At 40.3% G+C, this 27,567-nt stretch overlaps 1 protein-coding gene across 2 annotated transcripts in view; it reads left to right on the plus strand.

Annotated features, from left to right (window-relative positions):
- Positions 1-940: 940 nt before the first annotated feature.
- Positions 941-27,567, plus strand: part of SLC26A2 (solute carrier family 26 member 2) — a 41,581-nt gene continuing 14,954 nt past the window's right edge. Inside the window, exons 1-2 of one of the 2 annotated variants that reach the window (XM_043983062.1) lie at positions 941-1,141; positions 21,858-21,960. The gene's annotated coding sequence lies outside the window, so the exon portion shown is untranslated. Of the gene's footprint in view, positions 1,142-6,521; positions 6,746-21,857; positions 21,961-27,567 lie in introns of those variants that run through there. The other variant, XM_043983063.1, reaches the window with a different exon arrangement.

Below are 27,567 nucleotides of genomic sequence, written 5' to 3' on the forward strand. Positions count from 1 at the left end.
AGAGCAAAGGGTGTTTTTCTAGCTACTGGGGATTGCAGTTCTTGCCCCAGGAGAAAGAGTTCCCAAAATACAACTCTTATATTCTCTAAAGTCCTTTTTTTCCGTCCTGGGATGCTTCATGGCACTGGACACAGCCCTGACTTTGTCATCTCAGGAGAAGCTGGGCCTAATCCCAGTTTTGCCACTTGCAACCTGTGTGACCTCAAACAAATGGCCTCTGTGTTGTAAAATGAGGTCGATGTTCGACTTTTCGTTCTCCACGGATTCTTCCTTCTCTAAATATGTGATCCGTGGTCTTGTTTTTTTGTTTTTTTTTCCCACTTAAAAAAGCTAGTTTGGATTTTATAGCTTTATTTTATTTGGTTTTAAATTTTATTCCGTATTCTTTCTGTCTGTGCATTTGATTTGCTGTAAGCATTAAGTTTGAAAGGAGAAAATTACTTTGCTGGCAGGAGGGGGCAGGGGAGAAAGGATGGAGAGCCAAGGAGAGAGGTGAATTATTGGCACAAGGCGCTGAGGCCGGGAGGGGGTGGGAACGAGAGGGGCGGTGGCGGAACACAGAGCAAGTTCATTGGCTGTCTCGGCTATCCGTCCTTCTACACATCTCTCGGCAGCTCCCGCCCCCGAGCATCCACCCTCTGTTAAGTTGTGGTAGCCAGACGCGGAGGTGCCACTCCCTCAGACACAGCACCGCCCCCCCCCCGCCCCCTCCACCACACACAAGTTCTCCGTCCAGACTTGGCCCGGGACGCCTGCTTAGATGGGTGGGCGGGGCCAATCTTTTGGGGGCGGTGCCGGACCTTTTCCTCTGTGCTAGAGCCGGACTGGCTGCGGGCCTGGCCTGGGCGAGCGCGGGGGCGGGCCCCTTTAAAGGAAGTCTCTGGCGGGGCCCGAACCCGGCGAGCTCAGTGCTTGTCTCTCTGCTGCGGTGGCTCCACAGTGTGCCGGCCCCGCGGGCTTCCCCTCAAACCCTCAACCCTCCACCAACTCGACTGCTTTTCGCAGTGGCGGTAGCAGCGGCAGCAGCGGCGGAGGCGGCGGCAGTGGCAGTGAGCCGGGAAGCCGCTTCGGCAGCGCGGGCGCTCCCGGGCGAGCCGACCCCGAGTACCAAGACAGAGCAGCAGTGAGAGTCGGAGGAGAGGTGCGCGCGCTGCGGGCTCCAGGAAGCTCAGGGAAAGGAAGGGAAAGGGGCACCCTGGAAACTTGGTTGTTTTCGGAAATTGCGTGTATTTGGATATGTGTATGATGGGGGCGGTGGCGGTGTTGATGGGCGTCTTAAGCCCCATGCTTAAGAGTGCCTGACTTTTAGAACAGTCAGGCATCCACTGATTGGCTCCTTCATCACATTTATTAAGTTCGCCATCTAGGTAATGCGGCTCACCTAGGAGCCAGAGAGCTTCTATTCATCTTGCGAATAACTAAGCATTTGTATAGAACTTTACGGTTTGCAAAGGGCTTCATTCATATTAGCTCATTTAGTAATAATAGCATTTATTTAGAACTTGAAGGTTTGCAAAGGACTTTATTAACATTTCATTGAGTAATAACAACAGCTAGCATTTATTTAGAGCTTTAAGGTTTGCCCAGTGTTTTACTCATATTATTTCATATAATAATAATAGCTAACATTTATATAGCACTTACTATGTGCCCGGTGAGGTAGTGGATAAAAGCACGGGGCCTTGGAGTTAGGAAGACCCGAGTTCAAATGTGATCTCAGATATTTACAAGTTGTTTGACCCTGGTCAAGTTACTTAAACTCTTGTTTGCCTTAGTCCAATGCAGAAGGAAATGGCAAATCACTTTATTATTTTTGCCAAGAAAACCCCGTGGACAGTATTGGCGTGATATGGGCCAGAAGAGTTGGACACAACTGAAAAACGGCACAAATGTGCCAGGCCCCGTGCTAAGCACTTTGAAACTGTTATCTCATTTGATTCTCACTACAGTCCTGGGAAGTGGATGGTATTATTCTCCCTATTTTACGAATGGGGACTGCTAAGAAGGGTTTGGGCTTGCCTAAAGTTATGCAATTAATAAGTGTCTTAGGTTGGCTTTGAACTCAGATCTTCCTGACTCTGGGTCCAGTGCTCCATTCATTGCTCCACTTATGCCTCTAAACTATTCTGGCATAGGGTAAGGTGTAGGAGCTACCAACTGGTCACAGCAAGTGCTTTTCTTCTTGTCCTCCTTTCATTTCTTCTTTCCCCTCTTCCTTCTGTTCCCCCCCCCCTTTTCTCTTTGCATATGTAAAGTCACTATTGGGAGCCCTCGGGAGAGGGGAAGTCGAATATTCAAAGACACACAGGTAGTAAGTAGTGGGGTCAGGATTTCAAAAAGCAGGTCTTCTAACTTAAAGTCCAGGACCTTTTCCACTACTACATACTTTCATTTTAAAATTGCTGAAAAACAAGCTTAGAGAGAAGGGACTTCTTTTCTTAGATTCTTAGAGCTAAGATACCATCTAGGTAACAGGAGTCAGCAGGATTAGATCTCCAGTTTCCTGATTCCTAAATTCAGTGCTCTTTCCATCACATCTAGCTATCTTTCATTGAGAAACATCAGAGTACATAATATCTAATTAGTAGAAGTGCTCGTTTAGAATTTGTTCTGATAAAAGCCATAAGGCTAAGACAGCTAGGTAGAAAGTGATGTTTTCCCTATGAAAGTATCAATCTGACAAGGAGTGGGTCAAAGAGCAACAAAATAAGGAAATGACTTGAGATTTGGTGAGGATTCACTTTGGGCTAGTTGTTGGATGATTTGGAATGAGTAACCTGAACCCCCCCCCTTTTTTTTTTTAAACGGGGCAATGGGGGTTAAGTGACTTGCCCAGGGACACACAGCTAGTAAGTGTCAAGTGTCTGAGGTGGATTTGAACTCAGGTACTCCTGAATTCAGGGCCGGTGCTTTATCCACTGCGCCACCTAGCTGCCCCCTGAACCCCTTTTTTTGAGGGGGGGGGTTTGATTCCATGAATTGTCTGCTGTGACATGTTAGTATACATAATGGTCTTAGGGGAAGAGCTTCCTGAGTTGGATATGCAATAAAAAGTTTCCTTTTCATTCTCAGGCCCCCTTCTGCCACATTATTAACGCTGGTGACCATCTGAGGTAATTCATGATGCCAGAAAAGTGTTCTGGCATTATTATTCACTTATATGTTGTGAGATAATCATAGCTTTGTTCAGAGCCTTATGCTGTCCAAAGTGAAGATGGACTGTTTAGAACCCTAGAGGAAGTTAACCAGGGCATTGATCCTCAAAATTTTTCATCTCAGGATCCTTTTACACTTTAAAAAATTACTAAAGATCCCTTCCTTCACCAAAGAACTGTTATCTGTGTGGGTTATATCTATTGATATTTTTTTTTGTTGTTCAGTTGTATTCAACTTTGTGACCCCTTGGAGTTTTCTTGGCAAAGATATTGGAGTAGTTTGCCATTTCCTTCTCCAGCTCATTTTACTGGCAAACAGGGTTAAGTGACTCCCCCAGGGCCACACAGCTATTTAGTATCTGAGGCCAAATTTGAACTTGGGTTTTTCTGACTTGGAGTATGGCACTTTATCCACTATGCAACCTAGCTGTCCTTTATGGGTAGTTACTAATTAGAAATTAAAACATTTTAGTGTTATTATGCAAATAGTTTTAGAGCCCTTGAAAAGGTTTTAGGGATCTTCAAGAGTCTCCATACCACATTTTGAAAATGGCTGAAAACAGGACTTCCTCATTTTCTTGCAAAGTAATTCAGATATATGGGGAGGTTCAGTCTAGGAAAGGGCTTCTTGCTGTTAGTGATCCATTTTACATGGACGTTATGGAGGAGGTGCTGATGTTCATGCAGTTAGTATTTTGTGATATAGTAGCCACTTGAAGGCTTATAGCTAAACTAAAGGATCAGTAAGGTATTGGTCAAAAGAGAAATGGATTTGGTAGCAGGGATCTGGGTTCTACTCAGTGTTACTTCACTTGCCTTGGTTTTGTCATCTGTAAATATTGTAAAAAAAAAAATTATTAGCTATTTAACTAATCTGGAAAAATTATATAATTATTGGATTTATGAAAAATTATAATTATATGAAAAATGATAGGTTTAGAAAAACTATAATTGGGCCATAAGTCCTGCCTCGATCGCCATTCAAATGTGAAAATATTTTTGATGACTAGGGCTAATTTGGGGCTAATCTGACTGGGGTGATTAATCTGCAGACTTTTGACTAAACTGGCTATCTGAATGCTGTTAATTTAATGTGAGCCGCTTATAAAGTTCCACCACACTGCTCCATTAACAAATTGATAAGCACAAGATTAAGAAGCCTCTTAACTAAATAATCAAAGCAGAGTTTATTTATGAGATACTATTTAAAACTAAGAATACAGGGAAATAAAATGTACAATCTGACTGCATTGTGGTGGGTCTCTTTCCACTGAGTCTCTTTTCCACCTGCTGTGCTTCGAACTTCTTTTACAATAAGGGCCTTAGCCACCTCTCCCTTCAGGGTATGTTACACTTTCCCTGCCCAGCTACTTTCTTCTAATTCCTCTTAATCTTCACTTTCTCCAACCTGTACCCTGTGCTCTCTGCTGCCTCCTGGTCAGTCTGTCTGTCTGTCTGTCTGTCTGCTCCGTCAGTCTGCCCTCTGCTGCCTTTGCCACTCTTCTAATCTTGTCAGCCATCCTCCAGTCCTCTTCTCCCCTCTTCTCCTTGTCCCCAGCTAATCTCATCAGCTGCCACTCTTAATCTGGTCGGCCGGCCTTTCCTCCTTGCTACTAGTCCTGTGTTGCTGTTCACCTTGTCCCCCTGAGTCTAACTCCAAGGTTCTATATATACCTTTTCTTCTCTCCCCTCAAATCTTGGGGCTTCCTGTGCCCCCACAGACCAAGCTAATCCTCCAGCCAGGGCTGCGGCTGGTGGTGGGGGGTGTGCTCGAGCCTCACGTGCTTTCCAGAGCCCAGGGCTCCAGGGGCCCGTGCCCCATGCTGTGCGCCCAGGAACCTCGGCATGGTCTATGCCAGAGCCCTCGGATAGTTCTGCTTAGGGCGGAGGGAGCTGGAGGCTTTTTTCCCCCCTCCAACTGTCTGACCTGGCATCTTGTACAGCCCACGGGGCTTTTTGGCTCAGCTGAAGGGGGGGGAGGGGCGAGGGGCACCAGTGCCTCCCACACAGAAGAGACCCTGAGGGCCTAAGGCTCTCTGATCTCAGCCTAAAGGTAGGGTCCCCAAATCAAAATAAATTTCCACAATATGAAAGAGTTGGATAAGGCAATTTCTAAAGCCCCTTCTAGTTTTAGATCTTGGGATCTGGGTGGGGGTCATCAGTGAGGTAGAGGTACCTCTTCAAGCTGTGTGATGCTGAAGAAACTCCCAAATGTGATGGAGGCCTCCTTTTGGATCTTTCACTATTTGGGGGCTAACTTATGGGCCTTAAACCTGCTGTGAGTTAGATGTGAGTTAGAGGGGGGTAGCTTGGGAAGACTTCCCACAGCCAAATGGGAGGATAAGAACAGTTTGTTCCACTGGTCATGGAGATGGCTGAAGAGGGCACTGTGAAGTGCTTAGATCTTAGTCAGAAGAAACCAAGGTTATCTACTGTATCCCAGGCCATGACCTGTCCTCCAGACTTTTGTCCTGCCACTCGACTTTGATGATTCTGAAAGAGAGAGTGAGGCTGATGATTTTGTTCCACTCTGCCTCCCTTAAATCCAATTCACTCTCAAGTCTAGACATCACCCCACTGGTGATGTCACTGATCCTCTTGGAAAACAAAGGACGAATAAAAACCTCAGGGCTATCTCAGGAAGTCCTGTGAAAAGGATAAAAATGAAGTCTCATTCTTTTTTTTTTCTTTTTTTTCTTTTTTTGGTGAGGCAATTGGGGTTAAGTGACTTGCCCAGGGTCACACAGCTAGTAAGTGTTAAGTGTCTGAGGCCGGATTTGAACTCAGGTCCTCCTGAATCCAGGGCCGGTGCTCTATCCACTGCGCCACCTAGCTGTCCCTGAAGTCTCATTCTTGAAGTAAAGAAGTGGAAAATCCTTCAGTTCATAATTTAGAATTTCTGAATATGGCGGCATGATTTAGAGGATAGAATATTGGATTCGGAATCTAAAAGAAAGACCTGATTTAAGTTCCACTTCTGATAGACTTGTCTGTGAGCAAGTGATGTTCTCTGAGCCTCAGTGTCCTCATCTGTAAAATAAGGGGCCTTTTTCAACTCTAAATCTGTGATGTTGTGGGTAATCCACTTGACCATCTAAAAACTGTTGGACCTGTGGTTTAGGGACAAAGGTAACCCCACTATTATTCTGTTATTCCTTAATAATTTTTAAAATTAAGATTCTTCTTAGGTTGATTGCAGTTGATCTCAGCCACAGAATGGTTTATTTGGGTAGAAAAAGGAGTTGTTATGTTAGATAATTTGGATCCCAGAGAACAGTTTTTAATGTAAACCTTTTTTTTTTTTCCCTGTTAAGAAACTGCCTTGAGTGATTTTTGTTCACTGTGTTTTGTAGGTTCATAGGATCCTTGTTCAAAACTGGAAGGGACCCTAGAGGTCATCTAGTTCAACTACCCCATTTTACAGATGAAGAAACTGTGGCTCAGAAAGTGGAAGTGATTTGCTCCAGGGCACACTGACAGCAGGCAGCAGGGCCAGGATTCAAACCCAGCTCTTCTGATTCCAAAGCCAGCATTCTTTCCATTGTACCAGTATCTTGTGCATGTGTAGTACAAAGTGAAGCAGATAAATTGTAAGTTCACCTCCAAAGGCTTTTTTTTTCGGTGAGGCAATTGGGGTTAAGTGACTTGCCCAGGGTCACATAGCTAGTTAAGTGTCAAGTGTCTGAGGTCAAATTTGAACTCAGGTCTTCCTGACTCCAGGGCCGGTGCTCTATCCACTGAGTAACCTAGCTGCCCTCAAAAGCCTCTTCTAAAATAGAAATTGTTGGAAATATTGAATTGCAAGTCTGGAAAGAAAAACACACAGAAAAGTATTTTCCAAACTGCATGTTCCACACCTTTTCCAATCCTGTTTCACTCTGATTCTTCCATATAAGGGAAGAATCTAGCTTTGGGATAGTTTGCTTACTTCTTCCATGAGGTCAGCCAGAAGGGTGTATGAAAGAAGGGCTGAGAGTGTAGCCTTAATTCATTACCTCTTGGGTGAATGATCCTTTTAGGATAAATAAAGAGGGCAGTTATAAGCTGTACATACAGGGGTCTAGTGTCAGTCTTTAAAACGTCCATAGATCTTGAAAGCAATTTTTTTTATGGGGTGTCTTTGCTACTCTTGGCACTTTTGTGGTATTGTATGTGACCTGGATCCTAAATGAAATTTGTCAATTTTTTCAGCTCCACCTCTTCCTTGGGTCCATTGTGTTGAATAGCATTCAACGTGGGAGGGATGCTGGTAAAAGCATTTTGGAAGCATAGCTTTTGGAGCATTTGCTCTTCTGCATAGGATTGTAGAATTGGAGAGAACCATAGAGGTCATGTACTTGAATTCTCTCATTTTAAAGAATAAGGTAACTGGGATCTTAAGGGGTTAAATCATTTGCTCAAAGTCATACAGGTAGTGAGTGGCAGAGCCAGGCTTTGAACAAATGTCCCATGGCTGAATCTGGTGCTTTTTCCACTGTGCCCCACTGCTTCAGCTTGTCTAGGTTTGAAGCCCAGCTGGGTTAATTACCTGGCCTTATACTTGTAATAAGTCACTTTCCTTCTTTGGGTCTCTTTCCTCATCTATAAAATCAAAGGCAGCCCTAATAAATACTCATGAACTTTATAGTCTTATAAAAATATTGGTGGATGAAATTGCTGTCTTTTTGCAAACCATTGAATTAAAGCAATCATATTTACAACTGAATATAATATGTTTTTCACTGTTTCGTTGTTTTTCAAACATGTCCAGCTCTTCATAACTCCATTTGAGGTTTTCTTGGCGGAGATATTGGAATGGTTTCCCATTTCCTTTTCCAGTTCACTTTACAGATGAGGAAACTAACACAAATAGGGTTAAGTGACTTGCTCAGGGTCACATAGCTAGTAAGTCTTGAGGCTAGATTTGAACTCGGGCCTTCCTGCTTCCAAGCCCAGTACTCTATCCACAATGTCACCTAGCTGCCCAAATGTAATAAAGATGTTTTCTTTTTAAAAAAATATCCTAGGGCTGGGCCAATCTTAGATATTTTCTAAGAAGTATTATTTTTTTTTTAATTATCTGCTGGGGCAGCTAGGTGGCGCAGTAGTTAAAGCACTGGCCCTGGATTCAGGATGACCTGAGTTCAAATCTGGGCTCAGACACTTGACACTTACTAGCTGTGTGACCCTGGGCAAGTCACTTAACCTTCATTGCCCCATTAAAAAAAACAATATACACAAAAAATAATCAGCTGGGGGCAGCTAGGTGGCATAGTTGTTAAAGCACCAGCCCTGGATTCATGCAGACCTGAGTTCAAATGTGACCTCAGACACTTGACACTTACTAGTTGTGTGACCCTGGGTAAGTCACTTAACCCTCATTGCCTCACAAAAAGAAAAGAAAAAAATCATCTCCTGCTGTATTCTTGTGAGCCCACATAATATACCCCTTCCCTAGTGTATAGCAAGAAATTCTTAGGAATATGTATGCCTTGGTTTTTCTTTGTGAAGTTTTTTTTTAGGAACTGGAGCAATTATATAACAAGATGCAGTTAGAGCCAGAGGATCATAGATTTAGACATAAAAGGGTCCTTGGAAACTATTGGATCTAGTTCTACCTCCTCATTTCACAGATTAGGAAACTGATTTATCCAAGGTCACACAGTTCTCATATCAAAGCCAGGAATTCAAGCTAGGTTTTCATGCCAAATCCATCATTATTGAAATCAGTGTCTTTTTTTTAATCTTCCAAAATCAAATTAGAAACTCTAAGTTGGTCCAGTTAAAATGTTTTAATTAACAGTTATAAGGTTTTAGTTAAAACAAATATACAAAATACCCATCAATCATAGGATTTAAAAACCTGTTATGTGCCAGAAACAATATTAAGTATTGTGGGGGATCCAAAGTATAAGATAAAGTCTTACTGTTATGACAAATGTTTATAGAATTGAATGGTTCTTGTCCTCAGGGAGCTTATAGTCTAGTTGAGAAGAAAAGGCATAAATGTATGGAAAATTGAATAATAGTACAAAAATATTGGCAGCTAGGTGGCACAGTGGATAGAGCACTGGGCTTAGAATCAGAAAGACTCATCTTCATGAGTTCAAATCCAGCCTCAGCCACTTCTTAGCTGTGAGACCCTGGACAAGTCACTTAACCCTCTTTGCCTCAATTTCCTCATCTGTAAAATGAGCTGGAGAAGGAAATAGCAAACCACTCCAGTATCTCTGCCAAGAAAACCCCAAAGAGGGTCAGAAGAGTCAGATTTGACTGAAACAAATGAACAGTAACAAAATGTTATAAGGCAGTGCATGATTAATTGTTAAATTAGTGGTATGGGTTGCAGGTATGGGTTGCAACCTGCTCAAAATTGCAATGGGTTGGCATTGCCCACAGGTTTAAGTTTAGTGAGACTGCCTGGTACTGTGAAAAGAACAGCAGCTCCAGAGGCAAAGGAGCTAGAGTCAAAACCTACCTCTGACGTTTACTACCCATGTGATCTGGGGCAAGTCACTTAATCTCCATGTACCTTATTTTCTTCACCTGTAAAATGAAGGAGTTGGATTAGATGACTTTTTTTGGTTTTCTTTTGTTTTTGCAGGGCAATGAAGGTTAAGTAACTTGCCCAGGGTCACACAGCTAGTAAGTGTCAAGTGTCTGAGGCCAGATTTGAACTCAGGTCCTCCTGAACCCAGGGCCGGTACTTTAGCCACTGTGCCACCTTGATGACATTTTAGTCCTCCTCTTCCAACTTACCTCTTCTCAAGTTCACACTATTTACTTGAATCAGGGTAATTGATTTGGAAATTCCTTTACTGTACCTGAACCATATTGTGCTTCTTATATCCATTTCCACATCTTTGTTTGCTATTTCCCCCACCTTCCTTACTCTTTTATGGCATTTTTTTTTTTTTTAAGATATGTAGACTGATCATGTTGGGAGCTCTGAAAGTTACAGCCTTTCCTCCACCATCTTGGCTCTGCCCTCTTCCTTTCTTAACAAAGAAAGAATCAAAACAGCTTCATAAACCATAGCTATAGAAATGTCAACTACTATTAATTTTTTTTTTTTGTAAAACTGATTGTTAAATTGTTGAAAAAAGGGACCTTGGAATACTTACCTCCCAAACTCTTTTCCTAAAAATAGTTTTGAAGAAGCTTTCAGTTTCTTGAATAATTATACAACTAACAACTTCATGATCTTGTAAAACTAAATACGTGGTGAAGAAACACTTGCTTTTGCAATAATGTCTTGTGGTAGCTTGCCAGGTAGTTGGTGGAATTATCATAATGACATGGCTCATCTGTTGTCATTTTAATGTTTTTTTTTCTTTTTTAAAAGAATACATTTTTATGGGCATTTTTCCTCGTATCCCCTTTACCCCTTCCAGAGAGCTATCCTATATAACAAATATTTTTTCAAAGGGGAAAAAGAGGAAGAGAAAAAAAAATAAAAACTAATCAATACAACAGCAAAGTCTGAAAATATAAGTAGTGTTCTCTATCTGTGAACCTCTCTGCAAATGAGTGAAGTGAGGGTGACTTCTCATATATCTTCTTTGGGTCCGTGCCAGTTCTTTGTAACTTTACAACATACACTTTCATTGTTTTGTGGTTGTCCTTTCTGTTGTTCTAATCAGTGTGTATGTGATTCTCTTGACTCTTCTTACTTCTTTTCTTTACATGCTTCTATTCATCATCATATTAATATTTTCTTACAACACAGCAATACTTCATTATATTTGTGTATCTTGTGTTTTTTGTCATTGTCAGATGACTTATAAAGAAATCTAGCATAAACAGTTGTCATTTGCAAGTTTTCATTTTTAAAGGTAATGTAGAAAGGCATTATATGAGATGCTGGGAATATAGACTTAGCTTTGACACAAACCCTGCCAGAAAAGACCTTATAAAATTAAATAGGTGTATAAGACATGTATACACATAATTGTAACATAAGAGAATGTGATCAATACAAGGGGAAGGTTCAAGCAAAGTGACAAAGAAAAAGTTTAAGTGGGATAAAAAATACAAACCTTTGTAGATCACAGTTTTGACTAACTTTAAAAGAAATTCAACAATGTGTACTTTAAAAAAAAACCTTAATGGAAATAACACCTTATGGGAAGAATGATAAACGTACACAGGCTATATCAGGTCTAGTGACCATCTGTTGTCTGCAGGGTGAAATATTTTACAACTGAATTTGTCATCCCCAAAGGCCCTGAATTTCAAGATCTCTACTGTTTATAGTCAACATTACAAGAACTCAACTTAAAAAATATTTTTAGAAATATGATCCCATACTTCATTGGTATCTACTATTAGAATTATTCTCCAACTTCATGAAAGAGATGTGCACTGAAAATGTTTACATGTTTAGAGTCTGTATCAATAAATTATATTGTTTGGAACTTAAGACTCTATTTCCCTATGGAAACAATATGATCTATTAGGTTCCAAGCAGTTAAGTCTATATTTCCATGCTTATGATCATGCTTTGGCTCACAGGTTTAGAACTCAAAGGAACCTCAGGTGTTAGCTAATCCAACTTCCCTCCTTCTCCCTTGTTTTACAGATGTGGAAACTGGGCAGCTTTGGGAAGGGAAGTGATTCCAAATTCAGTGGTTTCCCCATATCACTCTGTTCAGAATAGAAAATTTTAATCCGTAACGTAACTGAAACGTAGTAGTGTATAGCTACTGTTCTGGCAGAGGTTCCCCATTCATTGATTGCTGGTTAGTAAGAGAAGGGACTCTGATTCCCAAACCACTGGAGGTGACTCCTGCTGCCTGAAACATGGACTTGAGTTGAGTTGAGTATGGTGAAAGTTCGAGTCATTCAGGGTAGGAAGATGTGAAGATCAGGGCCTCCTTTTAATACAGATTTCCAAGGCCATTTCTTAGTCCTGTCTAGTTCCCTGCACCCTCCACTTCCCCTTCACCTTTTTTAACCCTGACACTTCACAGGCTTTGACCAATTTGTTTCCTTTCCCATTGCTACCACCTATTGTTTCTCTCCAGGATTTCTTTTCCAGCACCACTCAGAAGAAAACAGTTTTTTCAGCATTTTCATTGCTAGTAATGACAGGTAACAGGATTTGAAGTCTTCCTCCTGTGCCCACTTCCATTTTTTCCCCCTCACTTAGACCTTATAAGGATGTGTTCATGGATGGTAGTGGTGGGTCTTTGCTTCTTACATAGAGACACATTTTTTTTTTCAATTCAACAAAGAATTATTGCATGCTTATTACATGTAAGATAGTATGTTCGGCACTGAAAGAGATTCAGGAATGAATAAGGCAGCCTCTTTCTTCAAAGAAATTATAGTCTAGGAGGCAGAGGAATAAGATATATACACTCAAACACATAATATAAAATAAAGTGTGAAAATACAAGGGAGAGACAAAATACTATGGGAGTTAAAACTTATGAGTCTTATGAGCATTGGTTTCTAGCAAGAGGGAAGGGATTGGGTTTGAGATGATGGGTGGGCAAGGAGCGGGGGATATGACCAAAGAAACCAGGACTAGGATCACAACAGTAGGGTTTCTTTTATTGGATGGGGTGGGGAGAGGGACAGGGTTGGCTTCTTGGTTAGACTGTCACTGTCATAGTCTTGTCACTGCAGATCCTCTTTTGGATGGGTTTGGGAGTGAAGTATGAAGCTGAGACTCAAGATTGGGAATCCTCAGTAGCAGTTATGGCTACATCAACAAAAGAAAGAAAAAAATGAATGGGAAAGAAGTCCCAAATGGTGGTAGTTTGATTGGCATGAACAGGTTGTTCTCAGAGATTGGAGTGAGCAGGATGGACAATTGGTTTGAAACAGAGAATCTGGTGGGGGCAGCTAGGTGGCACAGTGGATAAAGAACTGGCCCTGGATTCAGGAGGACCCGAGTTCAAATCTGGTTTCAGACACTTGACACTTACTAGCTGTGTGACCCTGGGCAAGTCACTTAATACTCATTGCCCCCTCCCCCCCAAACCCCCCCCCCCCAATTTATTATTATTTTTTTTGCAACAAACATTTATTTTATTTTTTCCAGTTACATGTAAGGGTAGTTTTCAACTTTCATTTTCATAAGATTTAGAATTCCAAATTTTTCTCCCTCCCTTCCTCTCCTCTCCCCTCCACAAGACAGCAACCAGGTTATATATATAGAGAATCCAAAATTGCTCTTTTTATCAGTTCTTTCTATGGGGGTGGATAGTAAGCTTCATCATCAGTCCCTTGGGATTGTCTTGGATCACTGCATTGCTGAGAGTAGTTAAGTCATTCAGAATTGCTCATTGAATAATACTGCTGTCACTATTCACAATGTCCTCCCAGCTCTGCTCACTTCACTATATGACTCTTTCCAGGTTTTTCTGGGATCATCCTGTTTGTCATTTCACAATACCATTCCACCACAATCATATACCACAGCTTTTTCCACCATTCCTCAATTGATGGACATTCCCTTGATTCTCAATTCTTAGCCTCCACAAAGAGTTGTTATAAATATTTTTTGTACAATTTTTCCCCCTTTTCTCTTTTTCATGATTGCTATTGTTAATGGTTTCCCTTCCATCCTATTCTCTTCCCCATGATATTTATTCTATTATCCATCTTCTTTCATCCTATCCCTCTTCAAAAGGGATTTGCTTCTGTCTGTCCCCTCCCCAATCTGCCCTTCCTTCTTTTGCCTCCCTCTCTTTATTTTCTTTATTTTCCCCACCTATTTTCCTGCAGGGTTAGAGAGATTACTCCACCCAATTGAGTGTGTATGTTATTCCCTCCTTGAGCCAATTCTGATGAGTGTTGGGCTCATTTACTGCCCAGATTAAATAGATTACTCCACCCAGTTGGGTGTGTGTGTGTTAATCCCTCCTGGAGGCAACTCTGATGAGTTTAAGGTCTTTGAGCCTTTTCTGATGAGTGTAAAATTAATTTACTGCCCTGCTCCTCCCCCATCTCTTCCCCCACTCCTTAAGCCTTTTCCTGTTTCTTTCATGTAGGATTTCACCCCTGCCCTTCCCCCTCCCCCACTGCATTCCCCTGTGGGGACCAATTTTTAATTGGGGAGTGTTAGCTAAGCAGCTCGCTGCAATATTGGGGCAAGGAAGGAGACAGCCTCCCTCAAAACAGAGCAGGATTTATTTAACAAGAATGAACTGAAAAAAACACAAACAGGATCAGTAGGATCAAGGGAAAGGAAATAAAATGGGGAAAGGGAAATTATACAACCTGAAGAACACCAATGCCCAGGAATCATCTGAGAACACACAGCAGCATCCTATTGCCTTCCAGCTTCAAGCTAGAATGGCAGAAAACCCTCTCTTCTTCCCAGCAGACCCCAGGCTGACCACACACAGCCCTCAACCAATTGGCTGGCCGCTCTGACAGTCACATGACTGCCCTCATTATAATCATTATAATTTTGCCAGACCCATGTAGGTGTCAGTGAGTGGTAATGACATAAGGTGTCAGCATCATAGCAACGGCTACAACCAGTGGGTGGAGCACCGTGCTGTTTGCGGAGCCCCAGAGGCCAGTGTGCATGCTGAGGGTTTTTTTTTTTAATTCTAGCCAAAAGATGGGGTCATAAAAACCTCAAATAACAATTCTTTACACCCCTCACCTCACAATTTAACCCTAAAGATGTCATCATGGGGCAGCTAGGTGACACAGTGGACTAAGTATCCACCCTAGACCCAGGGGGATCCCAGCCAAAACCTGGCCTCAGACACAAGACAGTCACCCACTGTATGACCCTAAGTATGTCCCCCAACTCCAAAATTATTTTTTTTTATGGTTCTCTAGGGTCTTTCTTGTATTTGAAAGTCAAATTTGCCATTCAGTTCAGGTCTTTTCATCACAAATACCTTAAAGTCCTCTTTTTAATTAAAGTCCCATTTTTTCCTCTGAAAGATTATGATTAGTTTTCCTGGGTAGGTGATTCTTGGTTGCAATACCAATTCCTTTGCCCTCTGGAATATCATATTACATGCCCTCCAGTCCTTTAATGTAGAAGCTGCTAGATCTTGTGCTATCCTGACTGGGACTCCACAGTACTTGAATTCTTTCTTTTTGGCAGCTTGCAATATTTTCTCCTTGACCTGAGAGCTCTGGAATTTGGCTATAATATTCCTAGGAGTTTTCCTTTTAGGATCTCTTTCTGGAGGTGATTGGTGGATTCTTTCAATTTCTATTTTACCTTCTGCTTCTAGAATATCAGGGCAATTTTCCCTGACAATTTCTTGGATGATGATGTCTAAGCTCTTTCCTTGATCATGGTTTTCAGGTAGACCAATAATTTTCATATTATCTCTTCTGGACCTATTTTCCAGGTCAGCAGTTTTTCCCAGAAGATATTTCACATTGCCCTCTATTTTTTATTCATTTGGATTTGCTTTATTGTGTTTTGGTTTCTTATAAAGTCACTAGCTTCCATTTGTCCAATCCTGATTCTTAGGCAATTATTTTTGTCAGAGAGCTTTTGTACTTCCTTTTCCATTTGGCCAATTTGACTTTTCAAGCTGTTGACTTTTTTCTCATGTCTTTCCTGCATCACCCTCATTTCTCTTTCCAATTTTTCCTCTACTTCTCTAATTTTATCTTCAAAGTCCTTTTTGAGTGCTTCTGTGGCCTGAGACCAATTCGTATTCTTCTTGGAAGCTTTAGATATAGAGGCCCTGACATTGAGATCTTCCTCTGAGGATGCACCTCGATCTTCCTTGTCACTAAAGAAACTTTCTGTGGTCCTCACCTTTCTCTGTCTGCTCATCTTGCCTTTCTTTTACTTGACTGTTAGCTCCTTAAAGTGGGGCACTGTTTCCAGGCTGCAATCCATAGTACTGTTCATAATTAAATAAGCTCAAGTTTATGGTTTATCACAGACCAAACTAGAAGCTTGTTGAAAGGAGAGAAGTCTGGATTAATTTTTAAGAGTGTTGCAATAGAAATGCTGCAAACAACCAATTGAGATTTAAGATACAAGGCAGCACTGGTAACTGCAAGGCTTTTGTGTTAGTTTGATAAAATATTTATAACACATAAAGAGACTCCTAGGATCATCCTAATTCTTTTGTTGAAATGTAACTTGGTTTTATTGAATAGTACTTGAAATAAGCAAAGCACAGCTAGAAGCTTTGTAATAATCTCTCTGCTATATGGAGATTTGGGGTATTTTGTTCTCAGAAAGGTTATGAAGTTTCCTTCTGGAATTTTTTTTTTAAAAGAATGTTAGCATTAACCTTTCCAGAATCATTTCAGAGTTATCCCTACTTGTAAACAAGGTGATAAAGTGAAAGTTTTCAAGGCCCATCATGTAAAATCCATGATCTTCATGTGTATTAGTTAATAGAAGATTAGAGGCATACTCTGTTACTACTTCCACTACTGTTGTGTCTAGTCTGACCAAAAGACTACTCCTTAAATAGAAGGGTGACCAGGATTGTGAAAGAATTGGCAATCATGCCCTACAAGGGTCAGTTGAAGGAATTGGGATTGCTTAGCATGGAGAAGAGAAGGACTGGGGGGTGGGAATCTTGGCTATCTTCAGCTATTTGAAGGGTTGTCAAGTAGAAGGTGGATTAGATTTGGTTCTACTTCACTCCCCCAAAGCAGAATTGGGAGCAGTGGATAGAAATTACAGAGGCACGTGGAATGTAAAGAAAATAATTCAGATAGCTAACTAAATGTAGAATGGGTTGTCTCTGGCAATAGTAGTAGGTACCACATCACTGGAGCTTTTTAAGTAAACCTAGGTGACTACATGCCGGTGTTACAGTAGAGAGAATTCTTGTTCAGATATGAGTTGGACTAGATGGTCTCTGGAGTTTCTTCTACCTCTATGATCCTTCTATGTCAAAATATTTATGATTTCATCATTGTGAACTCTTCAGTGCCTACATGCTTCAAGAGACCAGAAAACAATCATTCGTTTGTGGCCCACTTTCTGGTGATGAGCCTCTCCTAATGGAGCTACGCTGGTCTTCTCAGCCTGGTGGTTTGATCACTGCTGAAGAATTATCGATATTGTACTCTGCATTTTAGACATGTCTGTCATCAATAATTTTTATTCATCTTACTTGATTCTCAATTCAAGTGTTGTTCTGCTTTGGAAGGAAATGTCCACAACAGCAGTGTCTCCTCATGCCCTTGTACATCTCTCTAACACAAGCCATTTTGTAGTAACATTTATAGGAATCTTAAGGAAAATGTCACCACAATAAAAAATATAGTTTGAGTTAATATTCTATTCTATATAATAGAACTAGAGTTACTTAATCTTTAGAGAATGAACACCCTTGGAAAATCATCCTCCTAAAACCACTTACCTCTTTGACCTTGCCCTTTAAGGGCTTTCCCCCAGCTGGTCACCTGAAATAATCAAAGGGATCTCCTCCCTCTGATCAATACCCAAATCTTTTCAGGAAATTGGGAAAAAACCCAGTGGCCTAGCTTTAAGTAAGTCATAATTAATCCCTTCATAGGAAAGGGGGAAGGCAATGATCTTAAACTACACAGAGATTCTCATTATAAATTCGGTTTCCACCAGTGTCTGTTTTCCATGCCCTTAGCTTTGATTCTTGATCTTTTATACACTTTCCTCAAAGAAAGAGATTTGGTATATGGTAAGGGGGGAAATATCTGCCAAGGACTTTAGATTGGAGAAATATTCATTTCTCAATATTTTCAGTTGAAATAAAATTAATTATTAATTATATATAATTATAATATATTATAATAATATAATATATTATAATATTATAATAATTATATATAGTTATATATAAAAATATAATTATTAATATGCTTTCATAAGTCATTTTTACATAGCTACAACATGTTTTCCTCCAAATAGTCCTGTAAGGCATTGAGTACAAGTATAATTATTATCTTTACAGATGAGTAATCTGGCATTCAGAAAGGTTACCTATAGTAACATATTTAGTAAACATCAGATCCCAGGTTTCTAACCTAGGTTTCCAATGCTTCCCCCATCATATGCCATTGTATCAATATCAAGACTAGAAGTGTTTATAGCTTGGTAGAACCTGCCAACTCTTGTTCTCTAGAGGCACAAGATTAAGACTTTAATTCAGGTAAATGGGTTTCACTCTATTTAATGACTATTTTTTCTTGCAGATGCTTTACCTGATTCCTAATGTAAGTTGAGTATTATACAATTACAAGTCCTTACTAGTTCTAAATCCCTTATTTGAAGGCATATGATGTAGTTAATTATTTCTTCATAGATAGAGATTTTCTTAATCTAAAGTATCAGATTTCAGCTAGAATAAAACCTCAGCTATTTTGGACTCTTTGGGGATTAATCACTCTGTTTTTAATTTTTTTCCTTTTATTTATCAGTTACACATAAACAAATCTTAATGTTCATTTTAATTTGTTTTTTTGTTTGTTTTTTGTGGGGCAGTGGGGGTTAAGTGACTTGCCCAGGGTCATACAGCTATTAAGTGTCAAGTGTCTGAGGCCAGATTTGAACTCAGGACCTCCTGAATCCAGGGCTGGTGCTTTATCTACTGTACCTCCTAGCTGCCCCATTAATGTTCATTTTTAAAGAAAGTTTGAGTTTCAACTTCTCTTCCTCCCTCCCTTCACTCCTCCTTGAGAAGGCAAGCAATTTTATATCAATTACACATGTGCAATCCTGCAAAACATGTCCATATTAGCCATATTACAATAGAAAAGGCAGAAGAAAAACCCAAGAAAAATAAAGAAAATTAAAAAGTATGCTTCAATCTGCATTCAGACTCCATCAGTTCTTTCACTGGAAATGGATAGCATTTTTCATCATAAGTCCTTTGGAATTGCCTTGGATGACTGTATTTTGAGAATAGTTAAGTCATTCACAGTTGATCACTGCTGTTACTGGGTACAGTGTTCTCCTGGTTCTACTCATTTCACTTTGTATCAGTCATATAAGTTTCCCCAGGTTTTTCTAAAATGATCCTGCTCATCATTTCTTATGGCACAATAGTATTCCATCATAATCATATAACAATTTGTTTAGCCATTTCCTGATTGAGGGGCATTCCCTCAACTTCTGATTATTTGCCACCACAAAAAAGAGCTACTATAAATATTTTTGTACATATAAGTCCTTTTCCTTTGATCTCTTTGAGATACAGACCTAGTGGTGGTATTGCTGGGTCAGAGTTTTATGGAAGCTGGGCACAGTTTTATAGCCCTTTGGACATAGTTCCAAATTGCTCTCCATAATGATTTAATTAGTTCACAATTCCACCAACAGTACAGAATGAGTCATTCTGGATACCTGAAGGCTAGCAGAAGCTTTTTTATTTGAATTTCTTTGATAAAAATCTTTAGAAAGTGTACTTTAATTACTCTTCATTCTTGTGTGGGACATGGCCTGAGTGATTTTGTCCCTGTACTACTACTACTGTATTTACGGAATACCACTCCCCTTCTCCCTCCCCCAGAATGTTATGTAAATTTTCCATAAGTGTATTTCTACTGTATACATGGACTTTGCTACAACAAAGGGCATAGATGCTCTTAGAACTCGAACTAGCATGAAGCAATCAGGATTTTCCCCCCCTCCGGGGCTGACATGAGGAAAGGCATGCTTCCTCTTTCCCTTTCTCTCCCACAGAGTACTAGAACCTTCCCCTCCCTTTTCCCTTACCCGCCTCTGAGGCTGCCACCTTCAGCTTCCCGTGACCTCAACATCTCTCCCTTTCTCCAGGGTCCTGCCTATCCAAGGTGTCAAATTGCCCCTGATGCACTCATTGGCCGATGGATTTTCAATAGGACCTGAGTATACCCAGCTGCCACCTATTTCCCTTCCCTATCCTCTTGTGCCCTTCTTTTCCACAGTGCCCTCTGAAATACACTGTTAAACTTTCCTTCCTCTTAGATCTCTTTCTTTTTCTTTTTTCTTTTCTTTTTTTTTGGTGAGGCAATTGGGGTTAAATGACTTGCCCACGGTCACACAGCTAGTTAAGTGTCAAGTGTCTAAGGCTGGATTTGAACTCAGGTCCTCCTGAATCCAGGGCCTGTGCTCTATCCACTTCCACCTAGCTGCCCCTTATCTCTTTCTTTTATTATTCTATTCATCTTCTGGAGATGAATAGAATAGAATAGAATAGAATAGAATAGAATAGAATAGAATAGAATAGAATAGAATAGAATAGAATAGAATAGAATAGATTAGATTAGATTAGATTAGATTAGATTAGATTAGATTAGATTAGATGTTGAAACAAAACCTGTTTTTTCCTTAATACACAACCACATCGCCTGGCCACTTCTCCAAGGTTGGTTGCTCCTTCTTTCATGCCCCCAACAAACAGGCCCAGAAGGAGGGGCTGGCATACTTTTTGCTTCTCCAATCCCACTTTCATATTCTTTCTTTGTCAAATCACTTAGGAATGCTCCATACACCTTTAAAATTCCTTCCATTTTGTCTGGAGCTTGTTGCTGTCATCTCCTTCCAAAAAACTTCAGTACCTACCTAGCTCTGCCATGGCACTCCTTGCCCTCTTCAAATTCTTCAGCTTTCCCAACTTCTATGATTTGTCCCCAGTCTACCATAATTACCCAAAGGGAGCACTCATTATCCTTTAACACCTCCCTGCCACTCCCCTCTCCTTGCTTAGTGCCTCAGGTGCTCTGCTTTTGGTACTCTGAAGTACAGGGGACTAATCAGAGTGCAGAGCAGTTCCTTTATATAACTCTTCATGGTCACTGGTTTTCATCTGAATAATTACGTAATACTACCCTCCAGATTTCTAATTTCCACACATTCTTCTTTCTCCTGCCTTTGACACTTCTTCTCTCAGCTTTTCATCACTTCTCTTCTGTTTTCTGTCATTTCTCCCTTTTATTTTTTGGAAATGAAAAGAAAACTCTATCATTGGAGATAATTCTTTACCTCTCTGCATAGAACTGACCAGTCATACTATATCAAGTGTCCTTTCTGACTCTTCAGCTCTTTCAGGTTTTCCTAGGTGCCATATCACTACAAAAGTCTGGCACTTCTCCTCTCAGTACTTAGAATTATAGCTCTGGAAGGGCAACTTTGAGATTGTCTGGTCCAAATCCTTCTTATAAGTGAGAAGACTGAGGCCCAGGGGGAAAGGGGTTTGCTCAAGATCAGTAGAGTTAAAATGGTTGGGAATTCTGTTTTCAGGTTTCTGAGGTTTTATTGGTGTGCTTCTTTGTAGAAGAAAGGCATACATTTAAAGTTTTTTTAGGAATCACAAATGGAGTCGAGGATGAGAACTAGAAATCTCAATTGAGAATTTGAGGCTTAAGGATCCTGGATTTTTCTCTCTGGTTATATTCAGATCAGATCAGTAGAATGAAGACCTTTGTAATTCAAGTGCTACCCAGCCTTCTGTTTTCTAGATGAGATTGATAAAATGTATTCGGATGAAATTAGTCCACTGAAAAATCAATGAAAACAATAATAATGAGTAAGTGCAAGTTTATAGTAATGATTTGACTATATCTAATTGTAATTCCTCAGGGAATGAATTCAAGGTATACTATTTCACTTTGAGTTTTAAATAAATTAATTTGGAATTTTGTTGTAGAAAATCCAGACCAATTTCAAGAATCAGCCAGCAAAGGGTAATAGTTTCTGCTATATAAATCAAATGAAGTTTTAAAATGAAAACCATCTTTAAAAAAAAAAACAACCAAGTATACATGTTAATTCTACATCTTTTCTCTTTATCCTTTCAGTAGGGAAAGAGAAGTCACCTACATGTCCCTGGGCAAAGAATCATTCACATCTTTAAAGACCGTTGACAAGTGAAAATTCTATACAAGAATTCCAAGAAGAAATGTGAGATTTCTTTCTTACTCAAATTTTTGTTCTCAGGTAGGTGTAGAAAATAGGAGGAAAGAAGAGTCAGCCACATAAGGTTAGAGCCCATTCTAACTCTTCCTTATAATCTTTGTGTTCAGGAATTGTCTCAGAACTTGGTTCAGAATATTACTTACTCAAATTATTATGACTAGGTAGAATTTATCTATTTCCTTTCACATCACATACTATCAAAAAGATTCTGGGGTCCTTGGGACTTTTTATTCAGTCAGGTACTCCAATAATACTTTTTTTTGGTGAGGCAATTGGGGTTAAGTGACTTGCCCAGGGTCACACAGCTAGTAAGTGTTAAGTGTCTAAGGATTTGAAATTAGGTCCTCCTTACTCCAGGGCTGGTGCTCTATCCACTGCGCCACCTAGCTGCCCCCACTCTAATAATACTTTACAGATACTTCTGATAAATTACCTGAACTTTTTTTTTTTTTTTTTTGGTGAGGCAGTTGGGGTTAAGTGACTTGCCCAGGGTCACACAGCTAGTAAGTGTCAAGTGCCTGAGGCTGGATTTTGAACTCAGGTCCTCCTGAATCTAGGGCCAGTGCCTTATCCACTGCACCACCTAGCTGCCCCCAATTACCTGAATTCTTGATAATTGAATCAAACTTTCATTATTTACTGATTTCATTGCATTCAATTGCAGAGAAAGATGGCTAGCTTAAAGCTTTTTCACCACATAGATATTATATTTCTCTGTTGGATATTAGCCAGTAAGAGAAAATGAAACTTTTTTATTCTGTATGTTCTATTTGTGTTCATTATTTAGCAAACCAGCTTTACAACTTTTATTGCCAAGAAAACTACATTCTTGGTGTGTTGCTCTGTTTGCAGCTCTTTTTATTTAATTGTTTTTGTCTTACTGATGGTCATAGCTATAGGTAACCATCAGAACGTTTAACCTCCCATCATTGTATTTGTTAATCCAGGGTTTCACATATGGCAGAATATTTGTCTGCTCAACAATCTAAAAAGGGCAAGAAGCTGACTATTTTAAAATTTTTCATGGGAAGTTAGGCTTGTATTTTCCCTGCTGATGTGGAGAGCAGTGAATGATCCAAAATAACAGATAATCTGTTTTGCCTTTGAAGGCCCAGCTTGTGCCCCATTTCATTCAGGAAATCATTTCTCCTGATTTCCAGTCATATAGATCTTCCCCTTTTCTAGATTCTCTAGTTTTTATTTTCTGTCTATATCACACAGTTTTTTAAAATTACATAATGTGTTATTATTTTAGTTTTTATTTTTTTTTTCACAATGTGTTATTATCTAATTATTTCACACTGATGTCTTCTCTGCTCAACTAAATAATAAGCTCTTTGTGGCTAGCAAATAGGACTTAATTGAGTTGAACCTTTTTAACATTTTACTCCCAGTTAAAGAAGATGGGCAATATTTCAACTTATCCTGTGCCCAGTTTCATATTTATGCAGTAGACCAGGTGTGGTAATTGCCCTTTGACAGATGATTTGCCAATGGCACACCCACTCAAATCCAAAGCAAACTGCCATAGAACAAGATGTCTTTGATACCTTCCTGCTTAGTAGCTCCCCCATATCCCTGCCCTCTGCCCTTATATTTACTTTTGGGTGTCCAGAACCTTCCCTGCTCTCTTCACCCCAATGCTGAGTCCTGTCCAGCCCTGCTGTACCTCAGAGTTCCCATCCATAGGTTACCTTCCGCTCTCAAACACCCCCCAATCAAAACTTCCATTTCGTCAAATCTCAGGATCAAAGCAACAAAATTATCTGATAACAGAAATTCATAATGAGATGCACATGAGTGTCAGACTAAGAGCAATTTAATTTTACAACTTGTGTCTTTGTAGAAGCTGGCAGTGTGTTTTCTTCACAATAACCACATAAGGAAGGTAGCATACGCATTATGATGATACTTTTACAAGTGATGAAATTGAAGTTTTGACTTGCTTGTGGACACAGAGCAGTATTTGAAATAGGATTTGAAATTAGGTGTTCTGACTATAAGTCCAGTATCCCATCTCCCCTGACACGCTGCTTATGTTAAAAGAAGACAAAGGAATGTGCTATGGAATTATTTTTCAGGATGGGGAACTTCTTCCAGGCCCTTGCCTACCCCAGGCCTCTCTTCAGGTCCCTTTCTAGCTCTTCAGGATTTGACAATGGACGCCTGCCCTTTTAGACCCCATGTTATGAAGGATAATAGGGTCCTCCCCTAGAACTGGAAGAGACTTCCAAGGAGCAGCAGCAGCTGTCCATTTGAAAGATGAGCAAGGCCTGCCCTTTGGTGCCCTTACATGTGACTGTCTGTGTGATATGATCACAGAATTTCAGAGCAAGAAATAATTATTATCCTCTGCCTCGCCCTCTGTTTTATAGATATGGAAACCACAACCCAAGGAAGCAAACTTGCCCAAGGTTACTAAGCCAGTTAATGGTAGAGTTTTAGTACTCCCACTCCCTAACCCCAATGCTATGCTTCCTCTATCATATCCTGTGCCTCCTATTTGTGGCAATATAACTGATTAGTTCAGTTGAGATCTCGGTGCTTGTTGGGAAATAAATTTAAAAGACTTTGTTTTAGTGCCTAGATGCTTATGATCTGTTTATATGGGCCTGCCCACCTGCCAGGCTGACCCTGGATAGGCAGGAGACCTCCCCCTGCATAAACTGGGAGATCAAATTTTAGAAAATCTTTGTAGAAAAGGGTGGTAGAAAGGAAGGAGAGTTGCCTGGGGGGAAGAGTAGGTACCATGTTAGTTCCAGGATGTAAGGTGCATGTGTCAGAGTCAGGTATAAGGGGGTTGGAAAAAGAAGATAAGGAAGAGAAACACCAAAGGTACACAGAAGAGAACACATAGGGCCCTGAGATTATTGCTAATGTGTTTGGTACCTGACCCGGCTACATTCATTTATTTTATTTTTATTTCCAGTTTATCTGGGCTTGACCTAAGACTGGGAAAAAGTCCCTTTGATGCTATAGTTAGTAGAGCAGTTGCTCTGTGGTAGACAGACTAGGGAGCTTCTTCTGTGCCCAGTGAAGATCAGGTTGGAACTGCTGGTAGGCTGTGGTTTGGGGAACTCCTGAACCCTAGAAAGGGAAGGCAATGTGACCCTCAGAAGCACATTGTTCCAATAAGTTAGTTAAGTGCCTGGTATGTTCAGGTGTGGTAACTGTTCTCTGATAGAGGATTTGCCAATGGCACACCCACCCAAGTCCAAAGCAAACTGCTAAATAGAACAAGTTGTTTTGGATGCCTTCCTGCTTACTAGCCCCCATCTGTCCTTATATTTCCTTTTGGTTATCCAGAGCCTTCTTTGGGGTGCTCCCTTCACCCCATTGTGGAGTCCTGTCCAGTCCTCCTGTACCTCAGAGTTCCCACCCACAGGTCAGCTTCCCCTCCCAAACACCCTCCCCCACCCCCATCAAAACTCCTGTTTCAGTAAATCTCAGGATCAAAGTAACAAGATTGTCTGATAACAGAAATCCATAATGAGATGTGTATGAGTGTTAAGAGTTTTTCCTTGGGGCAGCTAGATGGCGCAGTGGATAGAGCATCGGCCCTGGAGTCAGGAGTACCTGAGTTCAAATCCGGCCTCAGACACTTAACACTTACTAGCTGTGTGACCCCGGGCAAGTCACTTAACCCCAATTGCCTCACTAAAAAAACCCCCAAAAAACCAAAAAAAAAAAAAAAAGAGTTTTTCCTTACCAGGAATAACTGCAGTTTAAAACTCATGTTTGTGTATAAATTGGCAATGTCTTTTCTTTACAACGGTCATGTAGGGTAGGTAATGTAAGCATTACAATGATGTTTTTACAAATGATGAAACTGATGTTTTGAGAGGGTTAGTGACTTGCCTATGGGAGAACAAGTTTCAAATGCTACTTCAAACACAACTCTGTGTCCATGGGCCATTTCCTTTTCCAGCTCAAAGTACTGCAGCCAAGTAAGAAAAGAGATAAGAATTAGGTTAGTGTCAGAATCCAAGTCCAGCACTGTATCCACTGTATCATGCTTCCTTAATTTGTTGTTATTATAATCATTATTGGGGCAGCTAGGTGGTGCTGGGTCTGAAGTCAGGAAGACCCGAGTTCAAATCTAGCTTTGGACACTTATTGGTTGTGTGACCCTGGGCAAGTCATTTAACCCTGTTTGCCTCAGTCTCATCTGTAAAATGAGATGAAAAAGGAAATGGGAAACCACTCCAGCAACTCTGCCAAGAAAACCTCAAATAGGGTCACAAAGAATTGAACTTAACTAAATGACTGAACTACAACAATAATCATCCTTATTAAAGTTAATCACATTTTTATATTAAGCACTTCTCAGTGTAGTTGAGGTCCTGATGGAGGATTTTAAAAAATGTTTTTATTGGTGTTTTTTGTTTTTTACAGCCTCATAATATTCTCTACTATCCTTACCCCTACCCCTCTCAGAGGGATATTATATAACAAACAGTATTTTTTTAAAGATAAAAAAAAAGGAAGAAAAAGGAAAAAAAAACCATCAGCACAAGCAGTCCCTTGAAAAAGTCTGAAAACATGAACAAAGTGCCACACACAAATACTTTCCACTTGCATGAAGTGATGATTTGGGAGTGTCCTCTCATATCTTCTTTTTTAAAAAAAATTTGTTTTTGGTGGGGCAGTGAGGGTTAAGTGACTTTCCCAGGGTCACCCAGCTAGTGTCAAGTGTCTGAGGCCAGATTTGAACTCAGGTCCTCCTGAATCCAGGCCTGGTGCTTTATCCACTGTGCCACCCCCCCCCCGCCCCCAATATCTTCTTGAGTTGGATACTGATCTTAATAATTTTGCAAGAGTCACTTTTGATTTTTGTGTGTGGTTGTTCGTTCTTTCTTTGCTTTTACATTGTTGTTGTCACTGTGTATATTGTTTTCTTGGCTGTGCTGACTTCTGTCTGCATCAGTTCATATACATCTTTCCATGCTTCTCTTTATTCACCATTGACATAATTTCTCATACCACACTAATATTTCATTACATTCATGTACCACCATTTTGCTTAGCCATTCATTCAGTTAGTAAACATTTATTAAGCACCTACTATGTGCCAGGCATAGGGGAAATGAATATAAAAATAACCGTCAGTAATTTGGTGGATAATAGTCAGTGATCAGTAAACATCGACTAAGTTCCTATTCCATGCCAGGCTCTGTGGTAAGCATTTAAGGGCACAAATATGAAAACAGGAAGACAGTTCTTGCCCTCAAGGAGCTTGCAATCTAAAGGGGGAAGACAGTATACAAAAGGTAGCAGAAAAGGGGTGGGAAGGCTCAATAGGGAGGGTACCTGAGGCAGGGTATGGTAGAGAAGTCAGACAAGTCCCAAAATAGTGTAGCCAGGTGAGAAATGAGATGTTCTGTGGTACATGAATATAGTAGAATATTATTGTGCTGTAAGAAATGATGCATGTGAACTATTAATAACCTTATGAAAGAATACTCCAAATCAACAATAAGAGAAATACAAATAAAAATAACAAGTCTTCAACTCATATCCTGTAAAGTGGCAAAGATGACAAAAGATAGGACGAGTCATGTTGAAGGGCTTGTGAGAAGATAGACACACTAA

The sequence above is a fragment of the Dromiciops gliroides genome, chromosome 2 (genome assembly GCF_019393635.1).
Source record: "Dromiciops gliroides isolate mDroGli1 chromosome 2, mDroGli1.pri, whole genome shotgun sequence".
Taxonomy (NCBI): Eukaryota; Metazoa; Chordata; class Mammalia; order Microbiotheria; family Microbiotheriidae; genus Dromiciops; species Dromiciops gliroides.